At 43.6% G+C, this 22,602-nt stretch overlaps 1 long non-coding RNA gene across 1 annotated transcript; it reads left to right on the forward strand.

The window, feature by feature from the left end:
• Positions 1-8,593: 8,593 nt before the first annotated feature.
• Positions 8,594-9,741, forward strand: LOC147975317 (uncharacterized). The gene is made up of 2 exons (XR_015602023.1): positions 8,594-8,741; positions 8,848-9,741. It is a non-coding gene; the product is annotated as an uncharacterized LOC147975317 (long non-coding RNA).
• The last annotated feature ends 12,861 nt before the right edge of the window (positions 9,742-22,602 follow it).

A 22,602-nucleotide genomic window follows, 5' to 3' on the forward strand; every position in this document is an offset into this window, starting at 1 on the left:
CTCAATCCGATAAGATAACTTCAAAGGGAAAACTCAATTCATCACAAGAGAGTAGAGGGGGAGAAACATCATAAGATCCAAATATAATGGCAAAGCTCGCAATACATCAAGATCGTGCCGACTCAAGAACACGAGAGAGAGAGAGAGATCAAACACATAGCTACTGGTACATACCCTCAGCCCCGAGGATGAACTACTCCCTCCTCGTGATGGAGAGCGCCGGGATGATGAAGATGGCCACCAGAGAGGGATTCCCCCCTCCGGCAGGGTGCCGAAACGGGGCTAGATTGGTTTTCTATGGCTACGGAGGCTTCTGACGGCGGAACTCCCGATCTATTCTACTCCTCGATGTTTTTATGGTATATGGACATATATAGGTGAAAGAAGTCGGTCAGGGGAGCCACGAGGGGCCCATGAGGGTGGGGGCGTGCCTCCCTGCCTTGTGGCCACATCGAAGCTTCCCTGACGTCTACTCCAAGTCTCCTGGATTGCTTTCGTTCAAAAAATAACTCCCCCGAATGTTTCATTCCGTTTGGACTCCGTTTGATGTTCCTTTTCTTTGAAACACTGAAATAGGCAAGAAAACAGCAATTTGGGCTGGGCCTCCGGTTAATATAAAAGTGTATAATAAAGCCCATAAATATCCAAAATAGATAATATAATAGCATGGAACAATCAAAAATTATAGATACGTTGGAGATGTATCAAGCATCCCCAAGCTTAATTCCTGCTCGTCCTCGAGTAGGTAAATGACAAAAACAGAATTTTTAATGTGGAATGCTTCCTAACATATTTTTCGATGTAATTTTCTTTATTGTGGCATGAATGTTCAGGTCTGAAAGATTCAAGATAAAAGTTTAATATTGACATAAAAATAATAATACTTTAAGCATACTAACTAAGCAATCATGTCTTCTCAAAGCAACATGGCCAAAGAAAGTTCATCCCTACAAAATCATATAGTTTGGTCATGCTCCATTTTTTTCACACAAGAATGCTCTCATCATGCACAACCCCGTTGACAAGCCAAGCAATTGTGTCATACTTTAGTAATCTCAAACTTTTTTCAACTTTCACGCAATACATGAGCGTGAGCCATGGATATAGCACTATGGGTGGAATATAATATAATGAAGGGGGTTATGTGGAGAAGACAAAAAAGGAGAAACTCTCACATCGACGCGGCTAATCAATGGGCTAGGGAGATGCCCATCAATTGATGTCAATGCAAGGAGTAGGGATTGCCATGCAACGGATGCACTAGAGCTATAAATGTATGAAAGCTCAACAAAATAAACTAAGTGGGTGTGCATCCAACTTGCTTGTTCACGAAGACCTAGGGCACTTGAGGAGGCCCATTGTTGGAATATACAAGCCAATTTCTATAATGAAAAATTCCCACTAGTATATGAAAATGACAAAACAAGAGACTCTCTATCATAAAGATCATGGTGCTACTTTGAAGCACAAGTGTGGAAAAAAGGATAGTAGCATTGCCCCCCTTTTTTGGGCCTTCTTTTTTATTATTTGGCCTTTCTCTTTTTTATGGGACAATGCTCTATTACTGATGATCATCACACTTCTATTTGTTTACAACTCAATGATTACAACTGGATACTAGAACAAGATATGACTCTATATGAATGCCTCCGGCGGTGTACCGGGATGTGCAATGACTCATGAGTGACGTGTATGAAAGAATTATGAATGGTGGCTTTGCCACAAATACGATGTCAACTACATGATCATGCAAGGCAATATGACAATGATGGAGCGTGTCATAATAAACGGATCGGTGGAAAGTTTCATGTCAATATATCTCGCAATGGCTATGGAAATGCCATAATAGGTAGGTATGGTGGCTTTTTTGAGGAAGATATAAGGAGGTTTATGTGTGATAGAGTGTATCGTATCACGGGGTTTGGATGCACCGGCGAAGTTTGCACCAACTCTCAAGGTGAGAAAGGGCAATGCACGGTACCAAAGAGGCTAGCAATGGTGGAAGGGTGAGAGTGCGTATAATCCATGGACTCAACATTAGTCATAAAGAACTCACATACTTATTGAAAAAATCTACAAGTCATCAAAAACCAAGTATTACGCGCATGCTCCTAGGGGGATAGATTGGTAGGAAAAGACCATCGCTCATCCCCGGCCGCCACTCATAAGGAAGACAATCAAATAACACCTCGTGTTTCAAATTTGTTACACAACGTTTACCATACGTGCATGCTACGGGACATGCAAACTTCAACACAACTATTGCTCATATTCACAACTACTCAACTAGCACAACTTTGATATCACTATCTCCATATCTCAAAACAATCATCAAGTATCAAACTTGTGTTAGTATTCAATGCACTTATATGAAAGTTTTTATGATGACTAAAAGCAAATTGCCATGTTGTTCTAAAGGACTCTCGAAATAATATAAGTGAAGCATGAGAGATCAATTATTTCTATAAAATAAAACCACCACCGTGCTCTAAAAGATATAAGTGAAGTACTAGAGCAAAAACTATATAGCTCAAAAGATATAAGTGAAGCACATAGAGTATTCTAATAAATTCCAATTCATGTGTGTCTCTCTCAAAAGGTGTGTACAGAAAGGATGATTGTGGTAAACTAAAAAGAAAAGACTCAAATCATACAAGACGCTCCAAGCAAAACACATATCATGTGGCGAATAAAAATATAGCTCCAAGTAAAGTTACCAATGAACGAAGACAAAAGAGGGGATGCCCAAGCTTAGGCTTTTTGGTGTCCTTGTATTTTACCTTGGGGTGCCTTGGGCATCCCCATGCTTAGGCTCTTTCCACTCCTTGTTCCATAATCCATCAAATCTTTACCCAAAACTTGAAAACTTCACAACACAAAACTTAACAGAAAATCTCGTGACCTCCGTTAGCGAAAGAAAACAAAACACCACTTCAAGGTACTGTAATGAAATCATTCTTTATTTATATTGGTGTTAAATCTACTGTAATCCAACTTCTCTATGGTTTATAAACTCTATTACTAGCCATAGATTCATCAAAATAAGCAAACAACACACGAAAAACAGAATCCGTCAAAAACAGAACAGTCTATAGTAATAGGTAACTAACGCAAACTTCTGGAACTCATAAAATTCTATAATAAATTGGTGTACCTGAGTAATTTGTCTATTAATCATCTTTTAAAAGAATTAACTAAATAGCACTCTCCAATAAAAAATGGCAGCTAATCTCGTGAGCGCTAAAGTTTCTGTTTTTTTACAACAAGATCGCAAAGACTTCACCCAAGTCTTCCCAAAGGTTCTACTTGGCACAAACACTAATTAAAACATAAAAACTAAATCATAACGGAGGTTATATAAATTATTTATTACTAAACAGGAGCAAAAATCAAGGACCAAAAATAAAATTGGGTTGCCTCCCAACAAGCGCTATCGTTTAACGCCCCTAGCTAGGCATGATGATTTCAATGATGCTCACATAAAAGATAAGAACTGAAACATAAACAGAGCATCATGAAGAATATAACTAGCACATTTAAGTCTAACCCACTTGCTATGCATAGGGATTTTGTGAGCAAACAACTTGTGGGAACAATAATCAACTAGCATAGGAAGGCGAAACAAGCATAGCTTCAAGATTTTCAACATGTAGAGAGGAAACTTGATATTATTGCAATTCCTCCCTCATAATAATTTTCAGTATAATCATGAATGAATTAAACAATATAACCATCACATAAAGCATTCTTTTCATGATCTACAAGCATAGAAAATTTACTACTCTCTACATAAGCAAAATTCTTCTCGTTCGGAATAGTGGGAGTATCATAAGAAACTCGAATAATATAAATTGTTTCCACATTAAAAGAGTAATGTTAAGAAATAGGGTAATCATAATCATGACAAGTTTTATAAATATAATCATCTCTAATTTTTATAGCATAAGTATCATCACAATAATCATCATAAGTAGCAACTTTGTTCTGATCATAATCAATTGAAACCTCTTCCAAGATAGTGAAATCATTACTAAATAAAGTCATGACCTATCCAAATCCACTTTCATAATTATCATAATAAGATTCAACATCCTCCAAAATAGTGGGATCGTTACTTCCTAAAGTTGACACTCTTCTAAACCCACTTTCATCAATATAATCATCATAAGTAGGAGGAATGCTATAATAATAATAAATTTGCATATCAAAACTTGGGAGACTACAAATATCATCTTCATTAAACATAGCATCCCCAAGCTTGGGAAAAACATTAATTGCAGCAAATATGTTTTCAAACTTGTCATTCTCATCAAACATAGCATCCCCAATCTTGGGCCTTTTCATATCAAAAGCATAATCACTCTCATCATCAATAGTATGGATAGCACCAATAGTATAGCAATTATCATCATCACAATGAGTAATAGGAGCAACACCATTTGGGGGAGATACCTTTTTACCTTTGCTTCTCCGTCTTTTCTTCTTCTTAACATCAAGTGTGGGTTTAACCCTCTTTATGGAGCTCCTTATTGATGAGATTGGTTGAATAGAAGGCTCCTCCTCGTTACCTGATTCATCATAAGAAATAATAGGAGAATATTGGGAAGCCTCTTCCCTTTCATTAGTATTCTCTTCATCCTCTATTTGTTTTCTTTTCTTTATGTAATTGGCAATATAAGGATTTTCAATGCATTCACCGCACAATACATAAGAATTTCTTCTAGATCAATATCGAGGAATTTCTCAAGGTTATATTCTAGAATATGCTTAGTTATACGTTTCATTTCTTCATAACCCAAAAGAAAACTAAGTTCATTATGATGTGCAAGGGAAATCAAATCATCGCAACTTTTTGACACGATACGATCATGAAACAATTTGCATTTGAGATTTAAATGACCATGTTCATTGCAAAGTTCACAAGTATGGCGAAGAAATTTTAAATTTTCAGCACAAACATCTAGCCTCTCTTGCAACCACTTAGTTTCCAAATACTTATGCCTCTTGCAAAATCTATCTTCCCTATTTGGTGTGTACTTGCAAACTCTATGCACTCCAAAAAAATTGACATGCTTATAAGAGACATTTTCATTATGACTAGTGCAATCATCATTAGTACTATGGATATTCAAGGAGTTCATACTAACAACATTGCAATCATGCTCATCATTCAAACATTTAGTGCCAAACATTTTATAGACTTCTTCTTCTAGCATTTGAGCACAATTTTCCTTTCCATCATTCTCACGAAAGATATTAAAAAGATGAAGCGTATGAGGCAAACTCAATTCCATTTTTTTGTAGTTTTCTTTTATAAACTAAACTAGTGCTAAAACAAGAAAGTAAAAGATTCAATTGCAAGATCTAAAGATGTACCTTCAAGCACTCACCTCCCCGGCAATGGCGCCAGAAAGGAGCTTGATGTCTACTACACAACCTTCTTCTTGTAGACGTTGTTGGGCCTCCAAGTGCAGAGGTTTGTAGGACAATACCAAATTTCCCTCAAGTGGATGACCTAAGGTTTATCAATCCGTGGGAGGCGTAGGATGAAGATGGTCTCTCTCAAACAACCCTGCAACCAAATAACAAAGAATCTCTTGTGTCCCCAACACACCCAATACAATGGTAAATTGTATAGGTGCACTAGTTCAGCGACGAGATGGTGATACAAGTGCAATATGGATGGTAGATATAGGTTTTTGTAATCTAAAAATATAAAAACAGCAAGGTAACTAATGATAAAAGTGAGTGTAAACGGTATTGCAATGTGTTGAAACAAGGCCTAGGGTTCATACTTTCATTAGTGCATGTTCTCTCAACAATAATAACATAATTGGATCATATAACTATCCCTCGTCATGCAACAAAGAGTCACTCCAAAGTCACTAATAGCGGAGAACAAACGAAGAGATTATTATAGGGTACGAAACCACCTCAAAGTTATCCTTTCTGATCGATCTATTCAAGAGTCCGTAGTAAAATAACCTGAAGCTATTCTTTCCGTTCAATCTATCATAGAGTTCGTACTAGAATAACACCTTAAGACACAAATCAACCAAAACCCTAATGTCACCTAGATACTCCAATGTCACCTCAAGTATCCGTGGGTATGATTATATGATATGCATCACACAATCTCAAATTCATCTATTCAACCAACACAAAGAACTTCAAAGAGTGACCCAAAGATTCTATCGGAGAGTCAAGATGAAAACGTGTGCCAATCCTAATGCATAAGTTCACGAGGTCACGAAACTCGCAAGTTGATCGCCAAAACATACATCAAGTGGATCACGTGATATCCCATTGTCACCACAGATAAGCACATGCAAGACATAGATCAAGTGTTCTGAAATCCTTAAAGACTCAATCCGACAAGATAACTTAAAAGGGAAAACTCAATTCATCACAAGAGAGTAGAGGGGGAGAAACATCATAAGCTCGCGATACATCAAGATCGTGCCGACTCAAGAACACGAGAGAGAGAGAGAGAGAGAGAGATCAAACACATAGCTTCTGGTACATACCCTCAGCCCCGTGGGTGAACTACTCCCTCCTCGTCATGGAGAGCGCCAGGATGATGAAGATGGCCACCGGAGAGGGATTCCCCCCTCCGACAGGGTGCCGGAACGGGTCTAGATTGGTTTTCTTTGGCTACGGAGGCTTCTGACGGCGGAACTCCCGATCTATTCTGCTCCCCGATGTTTTTAGGGTATATGGACATATATTTGGGAAAAGAAAAGTCGGTCAGGGGAGCCACCTGGGGAGTTCGAAGCTTCGCTGACGTCTACTCCAAGTCTCCTGGATTGCTTCCGTTCCAAAAATAACTCTCCCGAAGGTTTCATTCTGTTTGGACTCCGTTTGATATTCCTTTTCTTCGAAACACTAAAATAGGCAAGAAAACAACAATTTGGGCTGAGCCTCAGGTTAATAGTTTAGTCCCAAAAATAATATAAAAATGTAAAATAAAGCTCATAAACATCCAAAACAGATAATATAATAGCATGGAACAATCAAAAATTATAGATACGTTGGAGACGTATCACTCGTGGAAGCTCACAATTTTGCAATGATTTGGTTAAAGTCAGGCCTCTTTTTCTGGCTAATGTTATGCTTGTGGTCGAGGATGGTTTGTCTCTTCGATTCTGGCTTGATTGATGGTGTGGAGACTCACCGCTCCCTCTGAGTTTTCCTACACTCTTTTCTTGGTGCCCCATCCCAGATATCTTTGTTGCTGAGCTTTCGACTAATATCTGGGACTTGGCCTTCCGGTGATCCCTTTCTCCTATAGAGTTCGAACAATGGCAAAGGCTCTCTGCACTCTTCCATACGCTCTCAGAGAACGCGGACTCGGTAGTGTGGCCTCACACCTCCTCTGGTTGCTTCTCTGTTAAATCTCTTTATTCTAAGCTTATTGGTAGATCTCCCACCAACAAATTTACTCGGGTTTGGCGGGCCCGCATCCTCCCGAAAGTTAAGATATTCCTTTGCCATGCTTTTAGAGGTCGTCTGCCCGCGGCTGACCAAATCGGTAAAAGGAATGGCCCGGGATCGGAGTTTTGTGCCCTCTATGGTGCTCTCGAGGACACGGATCATATTTTTTTAATGTGTTTTGGCTAAGTTGGTCTGGAGTTGTGTTAGATCGTGCTCCACGTCCGCTGGGACCCTGCGTCCTTCTCTGAAGTTCAGGTTCTCACTAATCATTTGGTTGGAGTTACTAAACGGGTTTTCTGGGTAGGACTTGGAGCGATTTGCTGCTCTCTGTGGACGATTAGGAATAAGTTTACCATCGAGAATATTTTCCATGCTAAGCCTGTTGACTGCTTATTTAAATCATGTGTGTTCTTGCAGCAGTGGAGACCATTGACTAAGACGGAGGACCGGGATGCTCTTGATCTCCTGATATCTAAAGTACGGGCCTCGGCGTCTTCCCTATTCAGATAAGAGCATGTTACTTACTCCCTCCTTCCATCTATATAGGGCCTAAAAAATTCGTTTTACGAGGCTAACTTTGACCAAATGTTAAAACAATAATATATGACATGCAATTTACACAAAGCATACCGATAAATTCATATGTGAAAGGAGCTTTCAATGATATAATTTTCATATTATGCATGTCATGTAATATTAATCTTGTCAATAGTCAAAGACGGTCTTAAAAAACGTATTAGGCCATATATAGATGAAAGGAGGGAGTACATGTTTTGCGGTGCATCACTAGTTGCTGGCTATGTCGCTTTCAGTCTTTCCGGTCTGTGTGCCGTGTGCTGGCCTTGGTGCCATGTATCTCTCCTTAAAACTACGGGGCTACTTTGTTTGTGTTTGTTTGGTTCCTGATGTGTGTAGCTACTCTGACTGGTTACTTTATTTATAAAATCAGGTGTATGTCTTTTCTCTAAAATAAATAAAAGTCCTCCAACGGCCCGAGTAAAACGCCCACGACGAACCATAACGATCGCGTCATCCCACGATCCAATTCGTGCGTGCCTGGACTAGCTCTAGGAAAAAAACAGTCCTAACAAACTTATCTACTCAGCTGACAAACGACTATTCAGCTATTATTTCTACTACTAAGACTAAGAAAGCGAGCACACAAGGGTTAAGTCCACATGGAGCGGCGGGGGCGGGGCCCAAGATCTGAGACAGGGGGATGACCGACTTGGTGGCGCGGCTGCGCACGGCCGAGTGCCAAGATCGGCACGTTGTGAGTAGATGCCGGGGACGCGTGAGTGCACCCGGTAATTGTAACTCACTGTTTATATATCTTCCTCCTGTTCCTCCTCTGGGTTTTGATCCCTTGGTCTTTTTCTGATTCTAAGTTTCTAATTCTTTTTGTTGCGGAAGGAAGACAGCCGTCGGTGGGCTGAGTTGGTTGGAGCAGCAGATTGAGGGTGCGGTCGTGGGCGGCCTGAGGTCGTGGGCGGTGGTGTCTCTCACGTCACTCTGCCCTGAAGCACCTCCTCTCCCCTCGCACGGTGCATCTTCTGTTGGATTCTTACTGTCACTCTGCTCCCCTCACTCTTCTCATTTTGTTTATACATAGTGAAGGAGCTACACCCATGATCTACTGCTTATCTATGTCCGCAGCTGCAGTTCTAAGAGGCAGCATTCTGTTGGTCGCCCATAGCCCACTGCGCCAGTGGACAAGGTTTCTGGTGAGGTCGAAATTGCAGCCCAGGTGCAGTAGGTTATTGTCAAGTAGTGCATGTCCAGAGATATGCGAGTTTAGAGATTCAGAGAGCGTGCAACCTCATAGATGGATTAGAAACCTATTTCTTGGTGCAATTATGTGTAATGATGACGACTGGATGTAGTTGTACTAGCTAATTACATATATTCTAGACAATACTTATTTGTAGTTTTCTGATAAACGTGGAGCACTGAAATAAGCTGATGTGAGTAGCATGTCATCTTTAGGCACATCTCCTATGAGCAACGTCTTACAGAGCTCTACTCAATTGTAGGTCTGCTGCGTTGGAGCAAAACCACGCTGTCAGGAAGGGGATTTGGAGGGCCCATGTTGAATACTATCCAATCAGTGCAGTCTGATGCGTGTGTTAATGGTTTGAATATTGTACAATCTTATATATGATTCCATATGTACTTTGGTGTTCATGCTTCCTGTACATCACCTCCCAAATTGATGGTTATGTAAAAAGAATTGTTGTTCTTTTGATTAATAAGTTTTTGTAAATTAGTACATGCATAAATGAAGATGATGTGTACCCAACTTTTTCACTTTTATTTCGATTATAAATTATGTCGAGTCATTTTTACAGTGGAGCGTTAGTCATACTATTCTTTTGTTCTTGAAAATAGAAGGTTTGTTTGTCAGTTCGTTCTTTTTTCAAGAAAGTCGAAGTTGTAGTGTACTTGTTTCTAATAGAATTCGGTGCCAAAAGATTTTTGTGGAACAGACATTGTGTGCATTTGTAATGGTTGGATTTTGTTAAGTGTTTACGATTGAATGCCTAAGATTAGAAAAGTATGAATTACGAAAAATATGAATTACTGTCATTTGATTCAACATTTTCAAAGCCACATTTGTTATTTTTAAGTTGAGTTTGCCAATATGGTTAGAAGTCTCAACATGTCAACGCCCCTGACCAGCTAGGGCCACAAGCCAGCAACAACAGCGACCGCGTCGTCCACGCGCCACGGTCGTCAAGGCCCAAGAAGCCCAACCCACGGATCTTCGGGCCAACGTGGGCTAACTGAAACCCACTGGCGTAGCTACTTGAAGGGGAGAGCGAGACGGCATCGACATCCAGATGATCACGGCACGAATCGGCGGCGGCTACCTAATCCCTCGCAACCCTAGTTCTTCCTGTTTTCCCCATTCGAGCGCCGCTCCATGTACTCGACTGTAACAGCTACTACTTCAGAGAGCAATAGATCGATCCTATACTGTTATCCTATCATTTGGTATCAGAGACGCCAGCCACCACCCCCTCTCCGCTCCGCCTTGGCGCATCTCATCGAGACGCGCGGTCTCCGCCAAGCTCGCGACGCCATGGATCCCAGCGTGTCCGCCTTCCTCAGCCGCTTCGAGACAAAGATCGAGGCCGCAATCGACGGTCTCACCAAAGCACAACAAACCACCACGACGAAAATCGACGATCTCCTCAGCTGGCGCCTGATCTCGAGCGCCGCGTGGCGGATCTCAGCGATGCGGTGGCCGCTCTCCAAGCCGCGCCCACACCACCGATGACGGAGCAGGAGGACCCGCGTGCCACCACGCTGCAGCCGCCGGGCGACCACATCGGCACCTCGGCAGGCGCAGCGAGCATTCGTCATGGGCCCGATGTCCACGGCGCAATTCCTCTTCAACGGGGGCACCCGGTGGCGTCCCTGGTGATGCCGCCCCTGCCCCCGGCAAAAGGTCAGACCGCAGCTCCGATTTCCCCTATTTCCATGTCCCCGTTTACTCATGCTAGTTAGATGCTCAACGAGCTAGGCCAGGCTCATCCGTCGATCGTTTTTCCACAATTCTCGAGCGAGAATCCCAATCTCTGGAAAACCCCGTGTGAGCAATACTTTAGCATGTTCGGGATTACTCGATCCTTTTGGGTTCCCATGGCCGCCCTCAATTTCTCTGGGCCGGCGGCCATCTGGCTTCAGTCAATTCAGAAACGGTTGCATGAGTTCGATTGGGACTCGTTTACGGCTCTGTTGGGCACACGTTTCGGCCGAGATCGCCACCAGATGCTCATTCGGCAGTTTTTCACCATCCACCAGACTACTTCTGTGGCAGATTATATTGAGAAATTTGAAATGATTATCAATTATCTCAGTTCGTATTCTGATACTATGCATCCTTACTATTTCTTAACTCGTTTTGTCGTGGGACTGAGGACTGATATACGGGCGGTGGTGATGGTGCAACGTCCGCCCGATCTCGACACGGCGTGTGCGTTGGCGCTACTTCAGGAAGAAGTGGCCGACGGAGCGCGTACACCCCCAGTGCGGCCTCCAGAGCTACCGCAGCACACGGGGGTGCCGCTGCCGTTACCGGCGCCTCCTCTGCGTCACCCTCCAGCCACGGTCGCCGCCGATCGCCGTGACACTGACGCAGCTCGCGCTGACCATCCAAGCTCAAGGCGCTGCGAGAATACAGGCGAGCTCGCGACCTATGTTTCAAGTGCGGCGAGAAGTGGGGGCACGACCATGTGTGCCCCACCTCAGTGCAGTTGCACGTCGTCGAGGAGTTGTTGGACCTCTTCGGCATCGACAGCTTCGTCGACACTCAAGTGAGTTCAGAGCAAGGATTTCAAGACACTGCCATGGCCATCTCGGTTTCTGCGGTGACAGGAGGCGTGTCAGCCAAAGCTTTTCAACTTCGAGCATGGCTCCAGGGACACGAAGTGCTCATGCTGGTCGATTCGGGCAGCTCCAACTCTTTCATCAACGAGTGTCTCGCAAGCCAACTCTCAGGGATCCAGCCGCTGATCAAACCCGATCGTGTGAGAGTCGCGGATGGGGGCGAGCTAATCTGCACAGAAATTGCGCCACAGTGCGCATGGTGCGCTCAAGGACACGAGTTTTACACGGATTTGAAGGTGCTGGCGCTAGGCACGTATGACGTCATTCTGGGGATGGACTGGCTAGAAGAACACAGCCCGATGCAAGTCGACTGGCGCGCCCGTTTCATCGAGATCCCTATGCCAGCGGGTCCTCTTCGTCTAGTGGGGCACGACGCGGATTCGACAAGCTGCCAGTCCATCAACAGTTTGCAGCTGCAAAATCTGTGTAGCAAAGGGTCGATCATGCACATCATACACCTGTGCGTGGTTGCTCCCCAACAAGAAGACTTGGAACAGACTCCATCCTGCATTCAAGAGATTGTGGACCAATTTCAGGATGTATTCGAAGAGCCAGTGGGGCTACCACCTAGGAGGGCGTGCGATCATCGCATCCCTCTGATTCCAGGAGCGCGACCAGTCAATGTCAGGCAGTACCGTTACAAACCAGAACAGAAAACAGAAATAGAAGCCCAGGTCGAGGCCCTGTTGAAGTCAGGTGTCATTCAGCGCAGCAGCAGTCCCTTCTCCTCTCCGGTCATCCTGGTCAAGAAAAAAGATGGTACTTGGTGCCTATGTATTGATTACCGACAACTAAACGCTATCACGGTGGTCGGGAAGTTTCCAGTCCCAGTTATTGAAGAGCTTCTGGATGAATTGCATGGGGCAGCGTGGTTTTCCAAGCTCGATTTGCACGCGGGGTATTGTCAGATCAGACTCCCGCCAGAGGAGGAGTACAAGACAGCCTTCTCAACTCATCAGGGCCATTTTGAGTTCAAGGTTTTGTCTTTTCGGCTAGCCAGGGCCCCATCTAAATTCATCGAAGGGCTAACGGCTACTCTCAAGACAGTTATACGAGTCTGTATGTTATGCTTCTTCGATGACATTTTAATCTTCAGCGCCACCTTAGAGGAACACAAATTCCATGTGAGGCAAGTTCTGGAACTGCTTCGCAAAGACCAATGGAAGGTGAAGCTCAGCAAATGTGCTTTCGGGCAAAGCAAGGTAGCTTACCTGGGCCACGTCATCAGCGCACAAGGGGTAGCCACGGATCCATCCAAGATAGCTGCAGTGGTCAACTGGTCCTCCCCGCAAGATGTCAAGGGAGTCCGCAGTTTCTTGGGTCTGGCAGGATACTACCACCACTTCGTCCGCAATTTCGGAGTGATTGCGCGGCCACTGTTCGATTTACTAAAGAAGGGGGTTCCATTTCTCTGGACTTCTATCACATAAACGGCTTTTCAAGTCTTGAAGGAGCAACTCATCACAGCCCCGGTGTTGGCTTTACCCAATTTTGATCAGCCGTTCACAGTGGAGACAGACGCGTGTGATCGAGGCATAGGGGCAATTCTGCAGCAACAGGGACACCCCATCGCCTTCATGAGCAAAGCACTCAGCCCGAGATATCAACGCCTGTCCGCTTACGAGAAAGAGTATCTGGCTATCATCGTAGCAGTGGACCAATAGCGCCCGTATCTTCAGCACTTGGAGTTCATCATCTACACGGACCAAAAAAGCCCCACCCACCTAGAAGAGCAGCGATTGAATACTCCATGGCAGCAGAAAGCCTTTACCAAGCTTTTGGGACTCATGTATCGCATCAAGTACAAGAAAGGAGCTGAAAACAAAGGCGCAGATGCGTTATCGCGCGCCAACCAAACAGAAGTTCTAGCTATGGTCACATCGTGTCAACCCAGTTGGCTGGAAGACGTCCTCAGCAGCTATAACAGCAACCCCCATGCTCAGAAGCTTTTGGAACAACTAGCCATGCGTGAAGATCCCAAGGGCAGGTTTCAGCTGCAGCAAGGCATTATCCGGTTCAGAGGGAGAATTTGGCTGGGAGGAGGAACTCACATACAACAGCGCATCATCCAAGCCTTCCACGATAGCCCAGTCGGAGGTCACTCAAGGTTCCTAGTGACTTACAGACGTATCAGACGTCTTTTCGCGTGGCCCAAGATGAAGATATAGATTAAACATTATGTGCAGTGCTGTGCAGTGTGTCAGCAGGCCAAACCGGACAGAGCGGCTTCACCCGGGCTCTTGTTGCCTTTACCGATCCCTACCAAGCCTTGGGACATGATCTCCATGGATTTCGTGGAGGGCCTCCCCCAATCAAGCCGGTTCAACTGCCTACTAGTGATCGTCGATAGAAGGACCAGATTCAGCTACTTTTTGCCTCTAGCCCACCCGTATACAGCAGCATCAGTAGCCCAGCTTTTCATCCAACAAGTCTACAAGGTTCATGGCCTACCAGGAGCTATTGTGTCAGATCGTGACCCGGTTTTCACCAGTCATTTTTGGCAGGAATTGTTCAAGGCCGCAGGCACTCAGCTCAGGCTTAGCATGGCCAATCACCCGCATACAGATGGCCAAATCGAGCGGGTTAATCAGTGTGTGGAAACTTTCTTACGATGCTTCACGCAAGCATGCCCAAGACGGTGGAGTTTCTGGATTCCGCTAGCTCAATTCTGGTACAACAACTCTCATCACTCGGCTATAGGGATGACGCCTTTCAAAGCCATGTTTGGGTACGAGCCGTGGCACTGGGGGATCACAGCCGAGAACACCTGTTCCGTGCCAGCACTCAAAGCGTGGATCGAAGAAAGGGATACAATACAAGAACTTTTGCAGCAGCATCTGAATAGAGCAAGGCAGGTGATGAAGAGTCAGGCAGATAAGAAGCGCTCGTTTCGAACGTTCGAAGTGGGTGATCAAGTGTTTCTGAAGCTGCAACCCAACATCCAAACCTCCGTCACGCCAAGAGCAAATCACAAGCTGGCGTACAAGTACTACGGCCCGTTTCCGATCATAGCCAAGATTAATGAAGTCGCATACAAGCTTCAACTCCCTCCGCAAGCAATGATTCACCCCGTGTTTCACGTTTCTCTGCTACGCCGCGCGATGCACTCGGGTATGACGGTTGAATCTCAATTGCCTTACTGTACTGACGAACTTGCAGTTCCCGTAGCCATTCTTCAGTCAAGATGGAGGCTCTCGAAGGGCAAGATGCGCGAGTAGGTGCGCGTGCGTTGGTCCAATTCCGAGGTGCTGGGCGACACGTGGGAGGACAAGGCCAGTCTCCAAGAGCGCTTCCCGCTCGCGGAGGCTTGGGGACAAGCCTCTACTCAAGAAGAGGGGGATGTCAACGCCCCTGACCAGCCAGGGCCACAAGCCAGCAACAATAGCGACCGCGTCGTCCACGCGCCATGGTCATCAAGGCCCAAGAAGCCCAACTCACGCATCTTCGGGCCAACGTGGGCTAACTGAAACCCACTGGCGCAGCTACTTGAAGGGGAGAGCGAGACGGCATCAACATCCAGAGGATCACGGCACGAATCGGCGGCGGCTACGTAATCCCTCGCAACCCTAGTTCTTCCTGTTTTCCCCATTTGAGCACCGCTCCATGTACTCGACCTGTAACAGCTACTACTTCAGAGAGCAATAGATCGATCCCATACTGTTATCCTATCACAACAGCTGCAAAAAAATTAGGGATAATTAGATTTATGCCCCTAGTTGTGTCCCACTCGTCTGTTTTACCCCTAATTCTCAAAAGTCACCGGTTCTGTACAAATCACTTTGCTCCTCTTATGCTTTTGCCCTTTGACCGTTTGACCGTCAGTTTGAAAACTTCATAACTAATTCATACTGAATCAGAAAAATGCAAATAAGATATCAAAATATTTAGAAAAACATCACCTATATGTCAGTGTCATTTGCATTCATGAAAAAAGTGTTGGAAAGTGCACATCCGAGTTTTAGCTCTTTTGATACCAACATGAATAGTGAACTCTAAAAAAATTCAAAACAATTCAAAAAAATATGGTGGCGAAGAACAACAAATGTTCTAAGTGCTTGCCAATTTTCATTAGGGAACGACATTCGTGGAAGTCGTGGCAAAAGAATAATCTATTTTGGAGTGTTGATTGTTTTTTTTGCCGCGGCACCCACGAATGTTATTCCTTGATGAAACTTGGCAGGCACTTAAAACATTTGTCATTCTTTGCCACCACATTTTTAATTTTTTTTTATTTTTTTTTAGATTTTACTATTCATGGTGCTAGCATAAGAGCTAAAACTCGGATGGGCACTTTCCAACACTTTTTTCATGAATGCAAATGACACTGACATATAGGTGATGTTTTTCTGAACATTTTGGTATCTTATTTGCATTTTTCTGATTTAGTATGAATTAGTTATGAAGTTTTCAAACTGAAGGTGAAACGGTCAAAGGGCAAAAGCATAATAGGAGCAAAGTGACTTGGACAGAACTAGTGACTTTTGGGAATTAGGGGTAAAACAGATGAGTGGGACACAACTAGGGGCATAAATCTAATTATCCCATAAAATTATGAGACGCTGAATATATGTTTCCTTGCGTCACCTCATTTGTAGTGACCTATTGGTAGTGGTTATTCATAAGACTTACTTCTGTGAATTGGCTCTGATGAAACATTTCCCTCTAATTTTCTAATTTACAGTGGTGTTGTGGTCAGAAATAATGGGCCATTAGAGTGTGGCTGTCCAATACCCTAATTGCTGATTATTAAATGGGCGTTTCACTATGAATTTTGGATGCACATAAATTCTAAATTTCCAATTTTGTTTGTTTTGTCACAGGGTTGGGGGTGTCGTCATCGCTAGAAAAGTAGAAACCATTGCAAAGTTTAGTTCAGAGCATTTCAGTTGCTTTATATGTCCTTGTGGTGTGGATTATTCATCTGATTTTCGAAAGTGTCTATTTAAATGCTTTAGCTATACCGATGAATAGGTCTTATTCACACCTCCAACACATCGAGAGTGTTTCCTTGCTTAAGATATTACTACTAAATTATCTTGTATGCATGCCACTGATGCGAGGTCATTCATCATTTTTGGGTCAATAAACTACAAATATAGTAGAACTTATTCACTTGCCAAAAAATATTCTGACAGTAGAATATTTTATCAATCTTTCGGATGAATCAACTATAAATAATTTAAAACTTGAAAATACCAAAAATTATTTTGGATAGATGTAGTCCAAAAATATGAACACTGACGGCTAAAAAGCACGGTGTTGTACATAGTTTTATCATATGGACCTAATGAGAATTGTTATACCATGGTTTTTATGTTGTTAACATTCTACTAGCAATATGGGCTTCCATTTTATGTTGTTAACACCTCCCAATCTTTAGCTCAATATATGGTCTACAACATTTGTCATAATCACCCTATTTTTCATGAAATTAACTGTTGTTTTTTGTTTGCTTTGTTTAGAGGTCCTATTTGTTAATATTTGGTTGAGATTTGTCCGATCACTGCAGTTTGTTAGCTAAGATATATAAGATATAATATTACAATTATATAATCTTGAGAGGAGGGACATGACGTCTGATCTCTGCGTATACTAGAAGACAGCGGCTTCTTGCCACTACAACTATTGAAGCTCTTCAGCAAGTTTTTTTATCAACTCTTCAGCAAGTGTGCATTGCTCCTATATGTTGACTTCCTTTTACCCCAAGATATATTGCACAAGGCTCCCAACATTTTTTTGGTCAATGTTGTGCAACTTCTGCTGGTTTGCTAAATATAATTCTAGAATCTTCTCTCAGAGCAAGAAATTTCAGAATGACAATCATTCTGAGCAGTAGGCTACCAATTCACATGCTAACAAGTTGTGCATTGATTTCAAGTACACAAGAAAAATGTTCAAATATCTCGGGTGAAAGAAATATTACAAGTGAAATTATATGGCACTTAGAAGAACACTTATCATGTAAATGAGTTTAATTTTTTTTGCAGTGCCAAGGTATTGTTTTAGTAAACTTCATGGGTGATGAAGGGTGCCGGAGGAAGGAGAGAGAGAGGTGGTGACGTTGAACGCATGTGCCCAGCTTCTACGTCATCTCCATAAACATGGAAGACCTCGCCGACAAGAATTGGTTGTAGATAAGTAGTGTGTGAGATGCCCAGTAAAGACAACGATTTTCGGTCAACCACGTGCCACAGTTAATTAGTACGTGACACGTTATCATGCGGCAATATGCATAGTGTAAGAAAACGAGAGAAATTAAAGAATGTGACATTTTTAATTAATTAGGTATTTTTAGTTGATTTCTCAATTATACACCATATATTTTATTCTTTAAATACATTTCTTGGTGCCACGGAAGTGTTAACGAATGTTTTTGTTTGATTATTTTCAACTATACACCATATGTGGGTTTCTTTATATTTCTTGCAGTCAATTGCTTGCCATCACAAAGACATTATCCTTCTAGCTCTCAATATAAAGGGATAAACATTGACATTGAATTGCATGCATAATTAATTTTTTATTTATATGACATAATTTCCCTCTTGTAGTAAGTGAGATTCGCTAAGGTTGATGAAGGTCATTAGCTCCTGTAGTATGTGAGATTTGCTAAAGTTGAGAAGGGTCTTTATGATGGTAAAGCGAGACAGCATACTATTAAAGAAACGAGAATGTTATGGCAATGACATATGAGGAGAGTAGATGTGAAGAAGAGGCGCTGGGAGAAAGATCTTTTGTCTTCTCCCAAGGAAAGTGTGATTAAGGAGTCACATGACGACGATGACAACAACAACTGAATAAAATAGGAAATTAGTACAATTATTTAGGTTAGTGTGTTTTTTTATTCTGTGGCAACGCACAGGCATTCAACTAGTTTTATTAAATGCAATAAGATAGACAATGCTTCATAAGTTGCAAATCTCTCTTGTAGGGAAATCTTGCGACTACATGGCGTGCCCAAGACGATAGTATCGAACTGTGACGTCATGTTCCCAAACTACTTTGCAAAGACACTATGCGTCAAGCTCGGAATAGCTGCTCCTCTTAGGCCTATAACCCATTAACCGACTGCCAAACAGAGGTCACCAACCAGACACCATTCACACTCCTCCTCATGTTGATCAAGAAGAACATCAAGGAGCGGGAAGAATTATTGCCCATAGCTACGTACGCCTACAATCGAGCACGACACTCTACAACTCGCAAGTCCCAATTCAAGGTGGTATATGGCTTCAACCCATTGTCGCCATTGGACATCCTCCGATTACCACTACAAGAGCGAGCAAACTTGGAAGCGAGTGTAAGATCAACTTACATCAAGAAGATGCATGAAGATACAAGGCACATGATTGAAAGCCAAGTACAACACCTCCCCGGAGATTTTGTGTGGCTACACCTTCACAAAAACTGCTTCCCCAACAAATGCAAGTCCAAACTTCTACCTTGCTCCGATGGATGCTACGTCTTGAGCTTGCGTTGGTTTTCACCGAAGAGGAAGGGATGATGCAGCAGAGTAGCGTAAGTATTTCCTTCAGTTTTTGAGAACCAAGGTATCAATCCAGTAGGAGGCCACGCTCAAGTCCCTCGTACCTGCACAAAACGATAGCTACTCGCAACCAACGCGATTAGGGGTTGTCAATCCCTTCACGGTCACTTACGAGAGTGAGATCTGATAGATATAATACTTTTGGTATTTTTGGTATAGAGATGCAAAGTAAAAAGTAAAGGCAAAGTAAAAAGCAAAGAAAGATTAAAGTGATGGAGATTGATATGATGGGAATAGACCCGGGGGCCATAGGTTTCACTAATGGCTTCTCTCAAGAGCATACGTATTCTACGGTGGGTGAACAAATTACTGTTGAGCAATTGACAGAATTGAGCATAGTTATGAGAATATCTAGGCATGATCATGTATATAGGCATCACGTCCGTGACAAGTAGACCGAAATGATTCTGCATCTACTACTATTACTCCACTCATCGACCGCTATCCAGCATGCATCTAGAGTATTAAGTTAAAAATAGAGTAACGCCTTAAGCAAGATGACATGATGTAGAGAGATAAATTCATGCAATATGAAATAAACCCCATCTTGTTATCCTCGATGGCAATGATGCAATAAGTGCCTTGCTGCCCCTTCTGTCACTGGGAAAGGACACCGCAAGATCGAACCCAAAGCTAAGCACTTCTCCCATGGCAAGAACTACCAATCTAGTTGGCCAAACCAAACGGATAATTCGAAGAGACTTGCAAAGATAACCAATCATACATAAAAGAATTCAGAGAAGATTCAAATATTATTCATAGATAGACTTGATCATAAACCCACAATTCATCGATCTCAACAAACACACCGCAAAAAGAAGATTACATCAAATAGATCTCAACAAGAGAGGGGGAGAACTTTGTATTGAGATCCAAAAAGAGAGAAGAAGCCATCTAGCTACTAACTATGGACCCAAAGGTCTGAGGTAAACTACTCACACTTCATCGGAGAGGCTATGATGATGTAGAAGCCCTCCGTGATGACGGCCCTCTCCGGTGGAGCTCTGGAACAGGCCCCAAGATGGGATCTCGTGGATACAGAAAGTTGCGGCGGTGGAATTAGGTTTTTGGCTCCTGTTCTGATCGTTTGGGGGTACGTAGGTATATATAGGAGGAAGGAGTACGTCGGTGGAGCTCCGAGGGGCCCACGAGGCAGGGGGCGCTCCCCAGGGGGGGCGCCCCCACCCTCGTGACCGCCTCTCTAATGCCTTGGCGTAGGGTCCAAGTCTCCTGGATCACGTTCGGTGAGAAAATCACGTTTCCGAAGGTATCGTTCCGTTTGGACTCCGTTTGATATTCCGTTTCTTCGAAACACTGAAATAGGCAAAAAAAACAACAATTCTGGGTTGGGCCTCCGGTTAATAGGTTAGTGTAACGCCCTCGATGCGGCTATATCTCCCACGTGTCGAGGCACGACTTAGAGACATAACCGCATTGAAAGCAATGTCGCAAGTTAGGCAATCATCACAACATCCCATGTAATATAAATAATAAAGGGGAGATACATAGTTGGCTTACACTCGCCACGTCACACAAAGTACATAAATAGCATTACAACATTCAAACACTCATGGCCCGACTACGGCGCCAAAATAAAAGATAACCCAACATGCGACACGGTCCCGATCACCCTCAACTGGGCACCACTAGTGATCATCAGGGAAAGACACGTAGTAACGTTGAGAGTCCTCGTCGAACTCCCACTTGAGCTCAAGCGTGTCACCTGGAGCGGAATCATCAGGCCCTGCATCTGGTTTGGAAGTAATCTGTGAGCCACAGGGACTCAGCAATCTCACACCCTCGCGATCAAGACTATTTAAGCTTAATAGGACAGGCAAGGTAAAAATATGTGGAGCTGCAGCAAGTGACTAGCATATATGGTGGCTATCCTGTGCGCAAAAGAGAGCGAGAAGAGGAGGCAAAGCGCGAACGAGTAACTAGAGAACAACCTGCGCAAGCATTACTCCAACACCGTGTTCACTTCCCGGACTCCGCCGAGAAGAGACCATCACGGTAACTCACACTGTTGATTCATTTTAATTAAGTTAAGGTTCAAGTTATCTACAACCGGACATTAACAAATTCCCATCTGCCCATAACCGCGGGCACGGCTTTCGAAAGTTCAAATCCCTGCAGGGGAGTCCCAACTTAGCCCATGACAAGCTCTCACGGTCAACGAAGGAATAGACCTCCTCCTGAGACGTTCCGATCAGACTTGGTACCTCAGTAATTCAAGACACTTCGACAGGTTAAAATAAATCCAGCAACACCGCCCGAATGTGCCGACAAATCCCAATAGGAGCTGCACATATCTCTTTCTCAGGGCACACTCAGATTGTCTTAGGTACGGGTAGGCCAGCCCAGAGTTGCCCCTGGTGGCCACCGGCAGCTGACAAGTGGACCAGCACTCAGAGGAGCACTGGCCCGGGGGGGGGGGGTTTAAAATAAGATGACCCTCGGGCTCCGGAAACCCAAGGGAAAAAGAGGCTAGGCGGCAAATGGTAAAACCAAGGTTGGGCATTGCTGGAAAAGCTTTACTCAAGGTGAACTATCAAGGGGTTCCCATTATAACCCAACCGCGTAAGGAACGCAACAATCTGGGAACATAACACCGATATGACGGAAACTAGGGTGGCAAGAGTGGAACAAAACACTAGGCGAGAGGCCGAGCCTTCCACCCTTTACCAAGTATATAGATGCATTAAAATAACAAGATAATATAATGATATCCCAACAAGTAAATAATGTTCCAACAAGGAACGGTCTCCAATCTTCACCTGCAACTAGCAACGCTATAAGAGGGGCTGAGCAAAGCGGTAACGTAGCCAATCAACAGTTTGCTAGGACATGGTGGGTTAGAGGCTGAAGATGGCAATTTGGGAGGCATGATAAGCAAGTGGTAGGCATCGTAGCATAGGCATAGCAAAAGAGCGAGCATCTAGCATAGCAAAGATAGTAGTGATTTCGAGGGTATGATCATCTTGCCTACAAAGTTGTCAGAGTTGACTGGATCCTCGAAAGAAAACTCAACGGGCTCCTCGTTAGCGAACTCGTCTCCCGGCTCTACCCAAACAAGACAAACAAGCAACAAGGACACAATCAACCACGTGCAAAGCTCAAACAATATGATGCAAACATGGTATGCTATGTGGGATGCAAACTATGATGCATATGCAAGATTTGACAAGGAATGCATGAACCTGGCCTCAACTTGGAAATCCAAGTGTGCC

This window comes from Triticum urartu, chromosome 4A (genome assembly GCF_056163025.1).
Source record: "Triticum urartu cultivar PI428250 chromosome 4A, HENAU_Tu73, whole genome shotgun sequence".
Classification (NCBI taxonomy): Eukaryota; Viridiplantae; Streptophyta; class Magnoliopsida; order Poales; family Poaceae; genus Triticum; species Triticum urartu.